Below are 21611 nucleotides of genomic sequence, written 5' to 3' on the forward strand. Positions count from 1 at the left end.
TTTAGGCCCTCTTCTCTTCACTTTGTATGCTAATGACCTTTCTCCCATTATCAAATTCTCCAGTTTCCATACTTATGCAGACGACCTTCAAATATATTTAAGCTGCCCCATAACAAAAATTAATGAAACAGTTGGAATAATGAATCAGGATATCAATTTGATAGTGGAATGGACAAAGAAAAATGGCCTTAAGCTTTATCCCATCAAAACACAACCCATTATAATTGGATATTCTCGTCTCATAAACAATATTGACCTTGAATCGATTCACAAAATTAGTGTAGACGGTAATGACATTCCTTACTGTAGCTCAGTTGAAAATTTAGGCATTATTATGAAAAATACTCTTGACTGGTCAGAACAAGTGAACAAAACTTGTAGAAAGGTATTCTCAGCCATGCATGCATTGAAGAAAATGCACGATATTCTCCCTAGAAACATTAAATTATTATTGGTTCAATCTCTCATCTTCCCACATTTAATGTATTGTAATTCTGTTCTTAACGATATGCAAGTAACTCTGAATGATAAACTACAGCATTGCCAAAATTATTGTCTACGTTTTGTCTACTCTCTCCAACGCCATGATCATATCACCCCAGCCCACATTGCTAGTTCAACATTAAAGCTTCCCGATCAAAGGCTTTTTTGAATAGTCAAGCTTGTTAGAGATATCTTGAAATACGGTAATCCGAACTATTTTAAAGATGATTTCAAATTTGTCTCTGAAGGTAGGAGGATGGATGCTTCACATACTAGAACCGGAGAAAGTACTTTAAGGATACCCAATCATCGAACTACTATTTTCACAAAATCCTTCTTAGTCAGTGCCTGTCGTGCATGGAATGCACTTCCTGTTTCTATCAGGTCCATCGAGAGCCGAGCGAGCTTCATCCTGACTTTAAAAAAACATCTTTTGGAACAAATGACTGAAACTCTCCGGCCCTAGAACGATCACATGACAACCATCCCCCACCCATCCAACAAATACAAACCTTTAAACCTGTTTTAGAATATTATATAAACTCATGTTTTTTTAATTATCCACTGCATACTGCTGTATATTACTGGAAGTTGATTACCCTGATCTACTTTCAGCCTACTTCATTTTATTAATCAATAATTTGATCTCATCTACCTATATAATTATTTTACTCTATCAATTCTCTGTTTTTTTTCTCTTAAATATTGTCACGTTATTTTTTATAATTAAATAACGATTAGCCTCCTGCTTGGCAATCTTCGGTAGAGCATAAGAATATTTTAATAATTATAAAAATCTGGTCGTGGTTTTTACTAGGATATAGTCTCATAAAAATCTTTATAGGCCCAGATATGAGCTTCCACAATATTACTGATAATTTATTAAAAAAAAAATATATATATATATATATATATATTATATATATATATATATAAAGCTTATTTCCTACAGTATTGAGGAATAAAAATAAATTGTACACCATGAAAATTTGATACATATATTAACAAATATCTCAAAAATAAATCAGAGCAAAAATATATAGAGCTGAATTTCTTAAGTCAGCATGATAAATTGACAAACCAGTAATCCAAATATATATATATATATATATATAATATATATATATATCAAATTCTATAGTTTCTAATAGATTTCTTTGTAATAAATATATTTTTTATCTCAGGGTGCGGGATTCGGCACCTGACGGAATAGATAGATCAATTCATCTAGTGAATCAAAGCTACATTAAATTATCGCAAATTATATTGTAGAAATTAATGATCATATAAATAATGTATTAACAGCCTAGATCTTAGTCTTCTTTGATTGATGGATCATTTGATATATGTACTGATTTGTTACTATCTAATAAAATACCTTCTATACTATCTTTACTTGCACAAGTATTTTTACCAAATTCTTAATTTATAAAAAACCCTTTCGACGAGCTAGCTTTGATTCTTATTCCATTTCGAAGCACTGAGGGCGCCCTATCACTATTTCAATATTTTTCACTCACGTGCCGGAATTTTCTATGAGCTGCTGGTGTCGATCCAAACTCCTGCTGGTCCTGGATTATTTGTAGCCGGAGTCGTCCTTCCAAGGGGTTAAAAAATTATTTAAAATGACTTTTGCTTTACATTAGCATCACAAAGTCTTATGAGAAAATTTAGTAATTCAATTTAACTTCAAATTATTAAAAAGGTACAGTAAGGTATTGTGCTCTATAATTTTTGGTGACCTCTCATGGTGCTGGTTGGCAGGCAAGTCTCGAGTTCTCTCTTCTCTCATTCACAATTTTCATTTCCGATTTATAAATTTACATGAAATTTAAATACTCTGTTCCTCCACCATTCATGGCTCAAATAGACTGTACCAAACTATTAAACTATTAGCTTGAAAATGTGACCTGTGTGGTCACGAAACCATGGTCGTGTACCAAATTAAAGTGTAGAAAACTGACAACATCTATGTGTTTTTATTTCATCAATATTAAACTATTACTTATGTTACATCTTTAATAATTTATTTGCCTTCGGGCCGTATCCAAAATATAAACTGTACAACAATATTTTATAAATTCTTATCATTTGTAGAAATATATACAAATATATTTGAATCGGTTCACTATTGCAGCCTATCAATTGCCACTATCTGATTGGTGCATGCAAATTATTACAGTATTCATGCGCCTAGTAACCTCCTACTTCCTTAATACATTTAATTATTTTTGTTGGGGTTTTTTAATATGCTTTTTACATGCAAAGTAATTTTTTACAGATTATAAGTTGTTTCGTATATAACAATAATTAGCCACGTGGGACGTTTAGTTCCTCAAGTTGAATACTGTTTTGTCACAATAAGATTCTGCCAAGGTGTTTGGTCAGATTCTAGGTTGTGCGACTCGGTCGATCATTAGGTCGCCAATCAGTAGATGTTTTATGCCTAACCTCAAATTTTCAATATTTTATATATATTATACAGTAGCAAAAATTATTTCCATTCCTATTCGGCTGTTGTACAATTTGGCCAGGATGCCTGATATCATCTAATCTTTAACGTTATCATCTTTGGCGATATTAGCCTATTATTTCACATAGACCTATAAATTTTCCAAATAGGAATTTCATTTATCCATCCAAATTTAAATACGTTACAATATTTATATTAATTAAAACTTTCACAAAATTTCCATTAATAAATAAATCATTAGTTTAATCAATTAAATTAACGTTTTGGTAGAGAGTTAGTGGTGAGGATATTTCTAATATTCTTTCCGAAGAATGGACATTGATATGTCCAAAGCTCCGCCAATTTATGTAGATGCATTACAATATAATTATCTATAGTTATTATATTACAAATTACTTTTTCATATCATATACAGTTCAATAATTATTTTCTTAGTCTATATTATGTAAATTCATTTATAATTTTGCTGTATTGTAAGTTATTGTATATAAGTGTATAAGCCAGTATATATTGTAATCTACATAAATAAAGTACTCAATCAATCAATCAATCAATCAATCGACAATATTCGTATCTTTCAAGAAAAGCTTCAGATGTCATTCTCTATTTTTACAATGTTATGCATCCATATGACAAACACATTTGTGGAAACATGGATGAGATAGAAATGTTAATTCATCAGTCTCGTCTTGTTTCAGTTTACACTAGCATGTGAGAATAATCATTTATTCAATATGATAATCAGTTTCAAGACACAAGTTCTATGAAAGGGATTATCAAAATCTACCGCTGATAATAGATTACAAGACAAAATGTTATCATCAAAAGTTTCATGGTATATTCCAATCTTCGCTTAGTATAATGACTGGCTTACTTTATCACAGAATCTTACGAAGAAAGGTAGAAAAAAACTATCATATATTTAAAACATTGTCTAAATTCTGGAATTACCTGGACTCTAAGTATAACTTGAAATCAACATGAAGTATTATTGTAGATACGAAACCTTCCATTTCAAGGAGCTTCACACAAAACATCTAGCGAAGAAATGGAAAAGCTTATCTTACGAGAGCATATGAAATGTTCGCCCTTCATCAAAAATGCAATCTCTGAAATTGGCCGTACTATATAAATTCAGGAAACAATTCTGTGGAACTTCTGGAAATTGCTTATAAAGATAGAATCGTTTCCGCAATGTCCCCTGATTCTCTCTGGGGACTAAAGCACAGATTTTCCCGTTTACAGTTATCAAATTAGCAGTGATCATGTTATTTTTGCTCTTGCTTGATGCAATTGAAGATTAAATTCCAAATTAAGTTGATTCGGAATTTTATGACTGGTACCCATGGATCTCTTGCTTATTCTGGAATTTTTGGCATAGCATGACGCTTAATTTTCGTTTCACTTATTCAAAAGTGTGAGAGCAGCCAATCCACTGATTCTCTCTTCCATGGAAGTCCATTCATACAAAAGAGTCTATTCATTATAGTTAGTATAACAGTTATTGTGGCTGATTCCTCATGTCCTAAATATTTCTATCATAATTATTAAAGTGGGATAAATTTGCATAAGTCTGAATAGAGTTTATTCAATCACTTAGATTATGGAAAACCATCTTATGATTTCTTTCTTTGATCTCAGCTTGAAACCAAAAGCTTAGGGGTGGAAATTTGGATAGAAACTGACATATAACATATGAATTTTATTTCTATCTAGAATATCGGGGCACCGAGCTTCGCTTTATTGTTGTTTATTTATTGATAAACAGAACACAATCATTTGAAATGATTGGGGAGGGACTAACAGGCACAGCCCAAAACTGTTTCTTCCCCGAATTTTAATTTATACACTATGAATAGTCCAAAAAGTAGGTTATGTTCCATACAAAGGAATTCAGATCCAATTTAAATCCAAACATTTGAAAACAGAAAAGATCTGATTTAGATTGTTTACAGACCAAATTGAATAACAAAAAATCTGGTGTGGTACACTCAAACAACTTTCCTTGCTCATATTTGAAACTACGATCAGACTTCTGTATATGTGTATATATAATTGTTTCCAGAGTACTTTTTCCTTTGTGTGAATTGTGGAATTCGATGATTTTTTTAGTCATCATTTTTTAAAAGTCGTCAAATCAGCTGTTCTACAGATGAAATATCTCGACTACCTATGTGTTATTTTCATGAACTGATCTACCTATCTGCCTCATGCACGAGAAGGAGTTTACTAAGTTCATTTCTCAAGGATGGGGTGGACCCCAATTATTAGTTTCCTAGAAAGGAGACTCAAGCAGGTTGATAGAGCTGATAAATAACTATACAGGGTATGAATTAAAAAAAAAAATAAACTGTCATGTTATTTTTGAGAAAATCGTGAAAAACATGGTTTTTTAGTAATTATTCGCCATTTTTCTCAAGGATATTACGGAGCTCCTGCAATTTTCCTAGAGATGAGACTCATGTTTGTTGATAGGGCTTATAAATAGCTATCCATGGTATAAATTTGAAGAAAATCGTTAGAGCCGTTTTCGAGAAAACCGTGAAAAACATGGTATTTCAGTAATTATCCACTATTTTTCTCAAGAATATTGAGAAGCTCCTGAAATTTTTTTTTTGCCATTTTGAATTCAATTCTATTGAATTTTTTATTGTCGGATCCTCATGGTATGAGTACCTTGAGTTTGAAATTCCAAGTCAGTCGGTTGATTAGGAATGGAGTTATCGTGTTCACAGACATACACACAAACACACACACACACACACACACACACACACACACACACACACACACACACACACACACACACACACACAGACCAACACCCAAAGATCATGTTTTTGGACTCAGGGGACCTTGAAACGTATAGAAAACTTGAAATTAGGGTACCTTAAATATTTTTGGAAAGCAATACTTTCCTTACCTATTGTTATAGGGCAAGGAAAGTAAAAACACTCACTAATCACTTGAAACTGTAAAATAATGATTAACTTTGAAAATTATAATATACTCTAATTTAGGATTATATACCATGTCATGTCAACGAATCATATTATTCTGATCAAGTCGATTAAAATTTCTAGATTCAACAGCTGGAAATAATTCTATTTCTCTCCTACACAGTGTAACATATTGTAATTTGGATGGATAAATAAAAATCCCTAGCTGAAATATTTATAGGTCTAAGTGAAGTAATTGGCTAATATCGCCAAAGAGATAACATAAAGATTAGATAATATCAGATCGTCCTGGCTAAACTGTACAATAGCCTGAGAGGGATTGAAATAATTTTTTGCTAATATATGATATTATATAAAATATTGAAGGTTGAGGTTAGGCATAAACACTTAGTGATCGGCGACCTAACGATCGACCGAGCCATACAACGTAGAATCTGACCAAACACCTTGGCAGAAATTTATTGTGGCAAAACGGTATGCAATTTGAGGAACTAAAGGTCTCATGTGGCTAATTATCATGATGCATGAAACAAATAATAACATATAAAAAATTAACTAGCATGTAGAGAGCATATTTAAAAAACCCAATAAAAATATTAAATGTATTAAGGTAATAGGAGGTTACCAGGCGCATGAATACTGTAGCAATTTGCATGCACCAATCACATAATGGCAATTGATAGGCGGCAATAGTGAGCCGATTCAAAAATATTTGTATATATTTCTACAAATAAATAGAATTTGTATAAAATTGTTGTATAGTCTATGTTTTGGATATGGCCCAAAGGCAAAGAAATTATTAAATATATAACATAAGTAATAGTTTAATATTTTGGCACGGTCTATTTGAACTTTGAATGGTGGAGGACTAGGATATTCAAATTTTATGTAAATTTAGAAATCGGAAATGAGAATTGTAAAATTGAGAAAGGAGAACCACACTCGCCTGCCAAATGCCACCATGAGAGGTCACTAAAAATTATAGAGCATAATACCTTGCTATATCTTGTAATAATTTAAAGTTAAATTGAATTACTAAATTTCTTATAAGACTTTGTGATGCTCTTATAAAGCAAAAGTCATTTTCATTTTTAAATAATTTTGTAACCCCTTCGAAGAGACGACTCCGGCTACAATAATCCAGGACCACCAGGAGTTGGAACGACATCAGCAGCTCATAAGAAAATTTCGACACGTGAGTGAAAAATATTAAAATAGTGATAGGGCACCCTCAGTGCTTCGAAAATGAAATAAGAATCAAAGCTAGCTTGTCGAAAGGGTTTCTAATAAATTGAGAATTTGGTAAAAAATACCTGCACAAGTAAATGTAGTATTAAAGGTATTTTATTGGAAAGTAACAAGTCAATACATATCAGAAGTTCTATAAATCAAAGAAGTATAAAATCTAGGCTGTTAATACACATTCATATGATCATTAATTTCTGCAATATAATTTGCGATAGTTTGTTGTAGCTCTGATTCACTAGATGAATTGCTCTATTTATTCCGTCAGGTGCCGAATCCTCCCTGAGATAAAATATATATTCATTACAAAGAAATCTATTAGATACCATAGAATTTAATATATATATTTGGATTATTGGTTGTCAATTTATCAAGCTGATTTTAGGAAAACTATTTTTAATGGAATTGTCCAAGTTGACAAGTATTAGCAAGCAGATATCGCAGCTACATGCAAATAGATGCATATGATCGTAAAATAAAAGCACATGGTAACGTTTCGTGCTGTAGAATTTAGAGAATAGTATTTAGCCTGTGATATTTTATTGACTTCGATTATTGTTCTATCTTATATTATATATTTTTTATCGCTCTATATATTTTTTGCTTTTATTTATTTTTTGAGATATTTGTTAATATATGTATCAAATTGTTTATGGTGTGCGATTTATTTTAATTCCTCAATACTATAAGATAAGTATTATATATATATTTTTAATGAATTATCAGAATTACAGTGGAAGCTCATATCTGGGCCTATAAAGATTTTTATGAGACTGTATCCTATGAAAAGCCACGACCCAATTTTTTATAATTGTTGAAATATTTCATGCTCTACCAACTGATGCCAAGCAGGAGGCTAATCGTTATTTAAATATAAAAAATAACGTAACAACAGGCACTCGCATCTTCTGTTATCGACAGACGACAAAATTATCATCTGTTTTCCCCAAGAATGAATAATTATTATTCTTTCCATGTCCTTCAGCGAGTTTCCCAGGAATGAGACCTAGTGCAATCGATTTTTTTTATATCATAAACCTACTATGTTCCAAATTTCGTGAGAATCGTTGGAGCTGTTTCCGAGATCCATTGGACATACATAACCACCACAGAAATTGCTCTCTTAATATAATAAGATTGACAACTTTAGTATTGTGATCTATCAATATCAATAGGTTTGTCTTGTGTCATGTAATGACATAATGAAAGGAAATAGGAGCAGCTGATGGAATATTATGTTTTTTTTTTCGATTTAGTTTTCAGCTGATATTGAAACATGGAAATATCAGGCCCAGTAGCACAAAAGCCTGTTCAATTTCAATCAGGATTGAAATTCATGACAATTAATCAGAGCATGGTTTGTTTCAATAGAAGGCTCCTCTCATTGGTTCTCGTGGTATTTAGTCCGGTTTATGAATTAACAGACAGTGCAACTGGCTCTCTCAAGGCTGACTGCGCACAAACATAGAGCAACAGAGGAACCAATACAACAGAAGCTGAAGAAATTAGTTGCATTTCTATCACCTCACAATAAACATTACATTCAACTACCATATGTTTGGAGAGATCGATTTTGAATTTCTTTTGCTATAATCTGGTCACTTTCTGAATCTATTCTTCCAGATGTTTCATGAATACTGTAATGTTATAAATTAATTAGGTCACCAAATTTTTTGACCGAACTACAGCTATTGTAATCTTTTTCATTTGCACACACTCTACTCTCACGTTTTCAACAGATTATGGAAAATTTTTCCTGATCAGCTGCTACTTGAGGGACCAATAATCCTTTCTCAAGAAGCTTCAGCGAATTTTCCCAGAGTTGAGACCTGTTCCAAAATAATGTTTTTTGTCGCAAGCCCACTATATTCCTGATTTAATAAAATTCGTTAGAGCCGTTTCGAGATCCATCCGGAATACATACATATCCACAAACACACATATTCAATCAGAAATTGCTTTCTTAGTATAATTATTGACTCCAATGATTATGATTTCGTTCAATGAGAGCTTATTTCACATAATAATAACAGCTGGCATCAAAAGCAAAAATGTCAAACATGATTGAAATTGAAACTGTAGCGATCATCAACATTATTATCTTCATCTGATCTAAAGTAACCAAATTATATTAAGATTCACATCAATGTGTCAGCATTGTTTGAATGGGGAGCATTGATGCTATTAATGAGGAATACTGACAGTCAAAGAACTATTATGCATATACTCTAATATTTTTAGAACAAACAATCAATGTTTGGGAATAATTGATTCATGGGAAAAGCGCCTTTTTTCTATGGAAGATATTTTCACATTGGTAAAAGCAAAACAGCTATTTGGCCGTTCTAATGAATAACCCCATTCTTCCGCCCGAGTTATATTTTGGCCAAATTTCTTCATTCTTTGCAAATAGATTCCACAACGGACACTTCTGAAGTTTCAAAAATACCCTCCATATATCATACTGAATTATCAAAATCTAATCGAAACTGTTTAAACAGTTTTCGCGATGTCGGATATACAAACACAATTGGTCTTGATAGAATAGGTTGAATTGATTGAAGCAACTCCAGTCATAAAAGTTTGTTCTATGAAAAATAAAAATTATCTATACTCCAAGGTATAGCTCCGATTGATGCAGCAGTGCTCAATCAATTTGTTCTCGATGAATGCATTTTAATTAGTTCTTCAACTTGGTCCCAACCTAATGAAGTCATCTCAATTTAATGCCAACCTGACGAAACTATTAATTTAGTTGCCAGTAGTCAACAACTGTTTTGAATAGGTACTCTCTCTAAATTATAGTTCTATATTGACATATGATATCCACATTTCAATTATATATTAAGAGATTAGGAGAAGAAGAATATACATGCTAAAAGACGAACTTTACACCCTTAAAAACCACCCTTAGAGTTGAAATATCGCCAAAGTATTTCTTAGTGAGCACCTAGGACGTATGAGGAAACCCTATTCCAAGTTTTGTTGCAATCCATCCAGTAGTTTTCCAGAGATCGTGATCAGTGAGTCAGTGAGATGAGAATTTTATAAGTAACTTATAGAAGATTTTTCTGGAATATAGATCGTAAAGATCTTACAATGAAAAGTAATTCTTCATTCAATCCCCGATTGCAAGGGGTAATTATAATTATTCGCGAGAAACTATATTTTCAGAGCGTAGAAAAGAACTTTAAGCTTCAAGTAAAAGAATAACGCTTTGCAAAGGCACATTCCTCCTACTTTGTGGCAAAGGGGAATTGGACACGAGCTTTATGAGAAGAACGATGTCCCTTGGAATCTGGCCAATTAGGAAGTCAGCTCTTCATTCAACTTATGTGTCTCTTGCTCTCTTCTCCAGCTATCCCAGACCCAACTTACTTTTCTTTGAAACTCAATTTGTACAATATTTAAGTCATCTCGACTTATGAGTCTTGCACAGTGAGTTATAGAAGAGGATGCGAAAACAGATGAAATGGAATCAGTGGAATTACGGAGCTGAAAAATAAGTGGGTTTGTAGATGGTACTTGCAGAAAAAAAAATCAAGTTTAAGAGAATTACAGATTCTGCACTCATAGGGTACAGTAGGAGTATGAAAACTTTAACTTATTATTATTAGCTACATGAGTGTTATAACATGAAACAATATATAATTTTATCATATACAATTCATGATGATGTTTATGAACTATCACAGTTCAAAGCAAATGTACAATATTAGCTTATTCTGTTGAATTGAGGTTATCTATACACAATTTTTTGATTAATTTGAGTAGTCTATTAATTGTAATAAGGGAGACAATAATGTGAAAATCAAGTATGCTTCCATGACTTATGAACGAATAGTTATTACAGGTAAGTGCACTAAAGGATTCTCTAACAACAAAGTCATACAAATTTCATCTAATTCACTCACGTTGAATAATTCTATCACAAATTTCTAATCTGTGGAAAAACTGCAAGCTGGTAAATGTCAAGGGGAGAATGCAACTTATGCTCGTTGGAACTTGCAATACATCACTGTATCATCAAAAAGTAAGTCTTAGAGATGTAATGGTGATAGTCAGTCAATCAATTTTATATTCACAGTGTCCTACAGACACATAGGGAAAGTTTAATTTCTATTATAACTATAATAATAAAATATTTTGAATGTTCAAGTACTTATCCCAACTAGTAATGACATTTTAGATCTTTTTTTGAGAAGCCATCACAATTGTGAGATAGGATTACATTCTGAAATGATTATTACAGTTCGAAGATACAGAGTTCCATGGAAAAAATCATCCACTTCATTGAAAACAACATAACTAATATGGGGATCCAGATGAATGTACCAATAAGGGACCTGATACTACTATATCTAATAAACTTCATTTTGGGAAAATAGCTTCTAAGAATCATCCATGAACAAATTTGAAGATTGTGATAATTTGGATTTGAACATTAGATCATATATGTTATTGCAAATCATTGTACCTAGCAGAAAGGACGAAGAGACTATAATAATTATTATGCAATCCGCTTTTGTAGGTCGGGATCAAGGCTATTGAGTAGGTAAAGGCTTACATAAATGATTAGTATTCTAGTTTTTTCATGAGTTTAAACATTTGAAAATAGTATTGTATATTCGAATCTTATCTTTTCTTTTAGAATCACTATTATTCGATCATCCAATGGAGAAATTATTTTGCCATCAATTTCAAGACTTGGAAATGTTTTATGGGTGATATTATATTCTTTCGATTTGAGCTATTAATACTTATAACAGTGTCATAAGTTACTGATCCATGATAAAGTTGAGATACAGTGACTGCTTTGTGAATGAGAAAGTTTTGTTTATCAAACGGTTCTCTTTGTTTACTGGATATGGAAATAGTGATCACCTCATTGATAACAAAAATAGTCAAACTATTGTCGCTGCTCTTCTTCACAGAATTCGTCAAATTTGAAATACTTAAAAAGGGTACTCAGATTCATATTTTTATCCACGTTAATTAGATACTTGCATTATTCGTCTCTGATATTACAGCGTCATTTGATATCTTTAGTCGGCTTCGCACTAGTCTTTGATATTATTCGGATAATCAGAACAGGAAACTTGAATTTTTCCGGAATTTGGAACTGAGTTATTTGATTCTATGCTTTGAATATCTTTGAACTCAGAATTCATCTTCAATAAATTGGATTCATTTTGTTGTTATTGAATGAGTGGGACTACAGTGACTGTTTGGGAGTGATGCAGGATCCAGCTCATCTCGTAAACGCAGCTCCATCGTCAACAGAGCGATGTGTCCAACCAAACCCTTGTTTTGACGTGATAGCACCCAAGACTTTGCAAGTTTATGTGATCTATGATGCTCTTCAAATTTGATTTAAGTTTGGCCAAACTTCATCAAAGTTGGTGAGTTTCACATGCCTTTGAAAACCTTAAGTGTACAAGGTCTGTTAAGTCAATAGGGTCCTTCAGCTTTTGATAATAATATTACAAACGATCCAGAAGATTGGATGATGATGCCGCAACAAAGGAGATAAAATGATATGCGGAGGAATGCTAAGCATCTGATACTACTATATCTAATAAACTTCATTTTGGGAAAATAGCTTCTAAGAATCATCCATGAACAAATTTGAAGATTGTGATAATTTGGATTTGAACATTAGATCATATATGTTATTGCAAATCATTGTACCTAGCAGAAAGGACGAAGAGACTATAATAATTATTATGCAATCCGCTTTTGTAGGTCGGGATCAAGGCTATTGAGTAGGTAAAGGCTTACATAAATGATTAGTATTCTAGTTTTTTCATGAGTTTAAACATTTGAAAATAGTATTGTATATTCGAATCTTATCTTTTCTTTTAGAATCACTATTATTCGATCATCCAATGGAGAAATTATTTTGCCATCAATTTCAAGACTTGGAAATGTTTTATGGGTGATATTATATTCTTTCGATTTGAGCTATTAATACTTATAACAGTGTCATAAGTTACTGATCCATGATAAAGTTGAGATACAGTGACTGCTTTGTGAATGAGAAAGTTTTGTTTATCAAACGGTTCTCTTTGTTTACTGGATATGGAAATAGTGATCACCTCATTGATAACAAAAATAGTCAAACTATTGTCGCTGCTCTTCTTCACAGAATTCGTCAAATTTGAAATACTTAAAAAGGGTACTCAGATTCATATTTTTATCCACGTTAATTAGATACTTGCATTATTCGTCTCTGATATTACAGCGTCATTTGATATCTTTAGTCGGCTTCGCACTAGTCTTTGATATTATTCGGATAATCAGAACAGGAAACTTGAATTTTTCCGGAATTTGGAACTGAGTTATTTGATTCTATGCTTTGAATATCTTTGAACTCAGAATTCATCTTCAATAAATTGGATTCATTTTGTTGTTATTGAATGAGTGGGACTACAGTGACTGTTTGGGAGTGATGCAGGATCCAGCTCATCTCGTAAACGCAGCTCCATCGTCAACAGAGCGATGTGTCCAACCAAACCCTTGTTTTGACGTGATAGCACCCAAGACTTTGCAAGTTTATGTGATCTATGATGCTCTTCAAATTTGATTTAAGTTTGGCCAAACTTCATCAAAGTTGGTGAGTTTCACATGCCTTTGAAAACCTTAAGTGTACAAGGTCTGTTAAGTCAATAGGGTCCTTCAGCTTTTGATAATAATATTACAAACGATCCAGAAGATTGGATGATGATGCCGCAACAAAGGAGATAAAATGATATGCGGAGGAATGCTAAGCATCTGATTCTGCTTTCTTTAACAATTCAACACACTTCAGTAATTAGTATCACAAGAAATACTGTATCCGAGATCCGAAGTTTAACTGCGTCTACAACATGCAAGTTGATAATATGAATGGTTGAGTTCTTTTTATAGTGGAAAACTGTTACAGCTACTTCACAGCATTACCCACAGGTCCGAACTTAATTCTCATTAACATGGTAACTGACAGAGCTAATAGCTCGAGGAATTTTAGAATATAATATCTATACTGTTTTCATTGAAATAAATTGAAATTGAATGTTATGCTGAATAAATAAATTGAAATTGAAATGAAAATGAGATGTCAAGTATTGACATCAAATTTATCGATGAAAAACAAATCCAATTTCATTTCATAGGATCAATCTAATGGGTTATTATTCAAGTAAGCCTCTCATAATTTGAATAAATATAATTAAAAATCATTAATCCTGGAATAGTTTGTTAAATGATGATAATCATTTCACTTCCATAAATAACATTTTTTATCAGAAACATAAGAATCTCGATCAAAGATATGAACTATTGTATTTTCAAGTATGATTCTCTGAGTTTCCATGTATAATCCTACAGTATTTTTTTTCAATTTTTTCAATAGTTCGAGTGGCTAGTACATTCTAGCCATGTCATGTATTTTCTTACGTTAAGAACTTTACACATATGAACTGGTTCCAGTCGAACTAGCATCATGCAAGTATAAACAAAGAGAGAAGATAGCATTATCAGATTAAAAGATTCTAAGATGCATTCATTGAAAGATTCTAAGATGCTATCGTTTCTGTATGGTACAGTATAACTTTGTACACTTGTGTAAGTTCACCAGTTCTAGTGAACTGTGCTACCGATTTGAAAAGTATCAACACGGAGTTACTTAGGATCTAAAATATTCTCTCCCACATTTAAAAACCGCTATTTGGGTGCCCACTTGACTTGATAAGAAGATTATTTGGAACTTATATAGACGATGCTTCTTGATATGAGTGTCACTTGGTAAAGAAGAGCATTCATTCTTCAAGCCTCTCTCAATACACAAGTGAAGTACCGCTAAGTTTTGAGCAGATTTCGGAAACAAATTTCCGATGTCATTCACTACAAGAATGCTAAAAATTTCTCAATTTATTCACCTGATGCTATGATTTTCTTTTCCTTTCTCAACTACAATTCACAAATACATTTTCGTTATCTTCCTTCTTCAGCTCCCTCTCTATTACACATTATTCAACTCTCCTTCGTCCTCTACTCCTGTGTTGATGAGTGTTGATGGTCGTGTATAATTTTATATCATTTTCAGAGATAATTTTTTGACAATAATTATTTGTTGAAACACCGTCGATTCATGAACTTATCACAATATTATATAGTATCGTTGATCTAGTTGCATTCAATCTTCATTCTCATTGAATAATTTTTCATACTTTGTAAAATTCGTTGAATAACTAGCAATACCGTCATTTAATGTGAATTAGTGTATGAGCCAGTAAATATTGTTAAGACATGAATAAAGAACTCTTATCTAATCCAATCTGATCCTTTGATTCCCGATAATGATTAGTTTCCCTCCCACCTTGGTTAATTCTTGTTTATTATATTCATTCCTGGAGCTTATTCATTATTTCTCCTTTCTTATTCCTCTTTCTCCACTTATTCATTTTGATTAATTTTTCTCCTGCTGTTTCTTCTCCTTCGACGCCGGACACAAAAACATTCTTCTCCTATTCTTTCTTGTGCTAGTCTTCGTCCTTCTTCTCTTACTCCTTCCTGTTTTCCACCTCCCACACCTTTTTCTCCAATCCTTCACCACCATCTCTTCTTCTTTTTCATTATTGTTGAATGAACTTGCAAAATGCATTGAATGCAATGCACTTGTAAAATGTTTTAAATAGTTTATAATTCCAATAATATTATTGAGTAGCTACATTGTAGAATTAGTGAAGAAACCAGCATAAAATTGTGATCTACAGAAGTGAAGAGACATAAACTAATCTCCTTTTTTCTCGTTCGTGTCCTTTTCTTTCTCATCCTCCATATTCTTCTCCTCAAGAGCATCATGGTATTGCAATTTAAATACATTATTGCATTCCAACCTCAACATCATACTGTATTCATGAGTTCTTTGAGCTCTTATGAACGCAAGTTTCATGCGAGCATCATGAATTTTCCATGAAAATAGTGAAATCAATACTGAAAATCTCATTCAATCCTCTTCCTTCAGCTTCTCCTCCTACATTGACCAATTTATTTCCGAATTGAATGGCCGAAATCACTAGCTTCAATCTGCGTAAAGACCATTGAGATGTCACCAGTAGATGTTAGCACTGAAGATTAGTGGAATGCTTTCAGCAGTCATTCTAGCGTGATGTGGACACTGCTCCGCACTTAGCTCAGTATTCGAGCGGAAACAATCGTATTCACTCACTTGTATTCATTCACTCACTCACTGATAAGTAGAGTTGCCTTGCCACAAAGCGACCGGTCTGCTTTCCAAGTCACCTTGGGCTCAAAATATTTGGACACGTTTTAAAAACATTTAAACAATCTTGAAAGCTAACATGAATGGAATTCCTACTTTTGATATGAAACACGACCATTAGAAACTAGTAGTTCTGTGAACAGAAGACCTAGTGCAGTCATAAACCACAGCCTCCTCTTATATTGTCCATCAGAGTAAATCTTGTCTGTATGTCGAATCGGCGAGATATCAGTGTGGAAACGGCTGTTGGGGTTGGAGTATCAAAAATGCTAACATCAAAAGCTTATCTTTTCCAAGACATACTGGCAACAGGTCAGCCCGAGTTGAGAGCAGAGAAAGGTCGAGAGAGAATATTATATTATTCCAGTTATTAATTGCATGCTTCACTGCATGCAATTAATAGTACACACGACAGCTGACTTTTTACCAAGTTCCATTGAGATATTAATTGCATGCAATTTATAATCCACTCGACAGCTGATTTATGATGAATAATTATATAGTCTATGTAGGGTTGATTCAATAAATTATTTGACATTATTCTTATCATTATTTGAGAAGAACTGCATTAGTCCAAGCAATGAATGCTCAAAAAATGGTATAGAAGGGAAAGTTTGGAAGACAATTATTTTTTACCCCGCAGTTCAGGTTTTAGGAGGGTTTAGGTTCAGTTTAGGGTAGTACAGAGGTGAGCAAAAGTACCCACCCCTACCCACTGTGCTAAGGTGTGGGGGTGGTTCAAAGGTAACATTTTTTGATTTCTTGCATAAATAAATAAATAAATGGATAAATAAATAAATAGATAAATAAGTAAATAAATAAATAAATAGATGGATTCAAGGTTGGTCTTTTGCAAGAGGAGAGTGTTAAACAATTGTACCAAAATCGATTGAACACCTACCTAGCCAGAATGCCAACAAAAGACACCATAGATGAGGAATGGGAAAATCTACAGAGAGCCATCAAACAGGCAGCCACAGAAGCACTTGGAACACGAGTAAAGCGACAGAACCGGAAAGGATTGAATATTTGGAATAGTGAAATCAGAGATGCAATAAATGAAAAGCAAAAATCTTACAAGAATTGGCTTAACAACCAAACAGATATGAATAAGGAGATCTATAAGCAGGCGAGAAATCATGCAAAAAGGATTACAAGACAAGCAACCCAACAAGCTTGGGATGTCTTCATATCAAATGTTGAGACTGATATACATGGGAGACAAGAATTTGCTTATAAATTTCTTAAATCGATGGGAAAACCAAGGAAAGAGAATGTGAAAATTGATTGTATCTCTGAAGCGGAATGGATAAGACATTATGAGGATTTATGGTTTGATGAAACAGTGCTCAACAGTATAACAGTACAGTGTGCTGCATGTCAAGTTGACAATATCACCATTGATGAGTTGTTGCTAGTGATTAAACTGTCGAAGAACAGGAAAGCAAGTGGTCTGGATGAAATAAATATGGAACTTGTGAAGTATGGAGGTATTTTCCTGCATTTGAGACTACTAGCTTTGTTCAATATGTGCTGGAAAGCTCACAGGATCCCTACAGAGTGGGAAACCTCAAATGTGGTGTCAATACACAAGAAGAAGGATAGAGCTAACCCAGAGAATTATCGTGGAATAAGCCTCTTGAACACTGCATACAAGTTATATGCTGACATCCTGAATAGACGCCTGAGAGTTATTGCAGAAACACTGATAGGAGAAGAGCAGATGAGATTTCGCCAAGGAAGATCATGTATGGATGCTGTATTCACCTTAAAGCAGATCATTGAGAAAAATCGTGGATACAATTGTGAAACTCACATGGCGTTTATTGATTGGCAGAAAGCATTTGACAACGTTTCAAGGGCCAAATTGTGGGACATAATGCTCGTAAAAGGATATCCCAAACATCTTGTTGCTGCAATTGCGCGTGCATACATCAATACAGATATCGTTATCACGTCCGGCAATTATAGAAAAACGGGAAAAATCAAAATAAATAAAGGTGTAAGACAAGGGTGCCCAATGTCGCCTACTCTCTTCAATATATACACTGACGAGATTCTGGAAATTTGGAATCGATATGTTGACGCAGGGATAGACCTCTGCAATAATGTTTTTATGAATTCTTTACTATATGCTGACGACACTGTGATCATTTTCAACACTGAAGATAAACTACAATATGCTATTTTCAAGTTAAACGAAATTGGGTTGGACTTTGGCATGAAAATCTCACCTCAAAAATCCAAGATAATGGCATTCAGGGGAAAGTGGCCAGTCAGATCAAAAATCGTGATAGACAATCAAGCATTAGATCAAGTGAGAGACTTCAGCTACTTGGGATGCCGCATTTCATTCGATAAGGATGAAGATGTTGGTGAAAAAGTGGCGAGATTCAGTGCGGTCTGTGGCACTATAAGACGAGCTATAGGAAGGCGAACGAGACAAGATACCCAGCTGAAGTTTTACGAAACAATGGCGATACTGTTAATAACATACGGTAGTGAGGCATGGATCTTAAACAGACAAACTGAATCTCGTATACAAGCTGCTGAAATGAGATTTTTACGAGCGGTCAAAGGTTGTAGTAGACTGGATAAAATAAGGAATGACAACATAAGAGCTGAATTGAATGTAGAACCGCTATTGGATATTCTGAAGAAATATCTGGAAAATTGGTCTACTCATCTATTCAGAATGCCATCCAATAGGCTCCCAATATTAGCATGGGAGTACAAACCCGAAGGGAAGCGAGGCATAGGAAGACCAAGGAAGAAATGGATGCCGGTACAGGCCAATAGAGCCTAATCCTTGTAAGAAGATGATGATGATGATGATGAAATAAATGGATAAATGAATAAATACATAAATAATCAATGAACAAATGTGTGAATAAATAAATAAATATATAAATTAATATTTTATTGGTCATAAATATTATTATAATAATACATGGACCATTGTCAGACAACATAAAACAATGAAAGGTTCACAACAAAACTTGAAGCTATGAGTGAAAATTATACTAAATGTTAGGATGTATAGGCTACGGTATCAGCGTTGTAGCCTAACTCCACTCAACCTAAAACTATTTGTCTATAGGGTACAAGCACTTAGCAAGTAATAATTCTTCTAAAACCCGCTCAAATTTATTGAGTGGCAGCTGCTTCAGATGTTCGGGAGTATGATTCCATAACTTGACTGACATAATTATAATATACATTTTTTTGTGATTTTGTGTGTGAGTATTGCTGAACTCTCAGTTTATGACGGTTTCTTGTATTAAAATGATAAAAGGTACTGTTTCTTTTATATCTATTTGAATTACTATGCACATATCATAATACATACAGGACATATAATGATGGTACAGCTAATATCCAAAGGTTGACAAAAAGCGGCTCTCAGTGTGATTTAGATAGCATATTGGAAATTATTCTTACTGCCTTTTTTTGGAGGATAAATATCGATTTGCCTTCCACACTGTTCCCCGAAAGAGTTATACCATACATTAAAATACTTTGGATGTGTGCAAAATAAACATTCAGTAGAACAGATGAATTAACAGTTGCACTGAGTCTTCGTAACATGTACATGCTTTTCGCCAACCTGCCAGATTTATAATCTAGGTGAACATTCCATGACAAACATTGGTCTGAGTGAAGACCCAAAAATTTAAGAAAAGGCTCATTTAAATTTCTATTGAAACTGAAATTGATGTCAGTGGTTTTATTCTTATTGAGAGATAGATTGTTTGCGGCACACCAATCATTAATAACTGTGTTACTTCTTTCAAGTTCTAAATCTAGATCAGGCTTGGAGACGTAGTTAATTTTCAATCCCAAGTCATCTATCTGCAAACAAATAACCATCATTGTTCATGCTATCAATATCAATTGGAAGATCATTAATATAAATGTTGGAGAGTATGAGCCTCAGAATTGAGCCTTGAGGCCAGCCACATTCAACTCATCTACCACTGGACAAGACACCATCCTTACAGACAAACTGGTTTCTGTCTCTTAAAGAAGACAATATGAGTTGTACATCATTCTGGAAAAAATCATAGAAAGTAAGTTCTTCTTTCAGAATTTGATGCTGCACAGTATCGAAGGCTTTTGAAAAGTTATAAGATCAAAAGCCTACAGAATCACCATCCTCTAAATTAGACGAAAACCAAATCGTTTATTAGTAGTAATTACATTGCTCTCAAAATATTCTGACATCTTCTCATTCATCAAGACCTCATATGCTTTAGATGAAATGGGAACAATAGAAATAGGTCGGAAATTGTTTATCTCAGTTTTTGAGCCTTTCTTGTGTAGTGGAAGACCTTTAAAATTTTTCAAATCTTCTGGAAAAATACTGTTTGCAATTAAACATTCATTAAACAGATGAGCTAATATCTCTTAGATATTGCGAGCAGCTAATTTCAAGTTCATAAAATTCAAACCGTGAATGTCTAAGCACATAGGCTACTATTATTCAATTTTAATAAAACGTCAAATATTTTCTCAACTGACACTGGCATGAATGAAAAACTGACACCAGGCTGTTCCAATATTAATAAAAACAGAGAGATGCATCCTTGACACTTAGAGGGATATTCTTGCTTATTCGAGAAATGTTATCAACAAAAAAATTATTAAAATCTTAAGCATTTATGTTATTATTCGGATTTTTGCAACACAGTTCACATTATGTAAGGCTATTCACTATTCTCCACAAGTTTTTACTTTTGTTAACAGAATTACTAACAATATAAGAATAATATTGAATTCTTGACAGCATTGTTTCCCTCCTATATATTCTCCCAGCTTCTTCATAGGCAGCAAGTGATTCAGGCATTTCATAACTTTCATATAAATGATACAATCTATCACAGACATCTTTTAGTTTTTTAAGGTTCGCACTATACCATTTATTATTCAAATTAACATTTCTTGATCTCCTATTTTTCAATTGAAAAGTATCATTCACCGCCTTCATAAATACTTCCAAGATATTTTCAAATCTATATTCACATTTTTAATACAATAAACATCAATCCAATTGATTGAATTTGAAATATTATGAAAATTTCTTACATTATAACTATTAACAAGGCGAAACTCAAAGCTATTTACAGTACTCTCATCACACATACCTGTGTCTTACAATAGAATTAAAACACTAATAAGACAGCAT

General features: G+C 33.1%; 2 protein-coding genes across 7 annotated transcripts in view; one reads left to right on the plus strand and one right to left on the minus strand.

Moving 5' to 3' along the window:
- The window catches only part of LOC111054906, a 544055-nt gene that overhangs the window by 113218 nt on the left and 409226 nt on the right, over window positions 1-21611 (minus strand). The window lies entirely within an intron of this gene.
- The window catches only part of LOC111060552, an 89037-nt gene that overhangs the window by 40811 nt on the left and 26615 nt on the right, over window positions 1-21611 (plus strand). The window lies entirely within an intron of this gene.

The sequence above is a fragment of the Nilaparvata lugens genome, chromosome 2 (assembly GCF_014356525.2).
Source record: "Nilaparvata lugens isolate BPH chromosome 2, ASM1435652v1, whole genome shotgun sequence".
NCBI classification, from domain to species: Eukaryota; Metazoa; Arthropoda; class Insecta; order Hemiptera; family Delphacidae; genus Nilaparvata; species Nilaparvata lugens.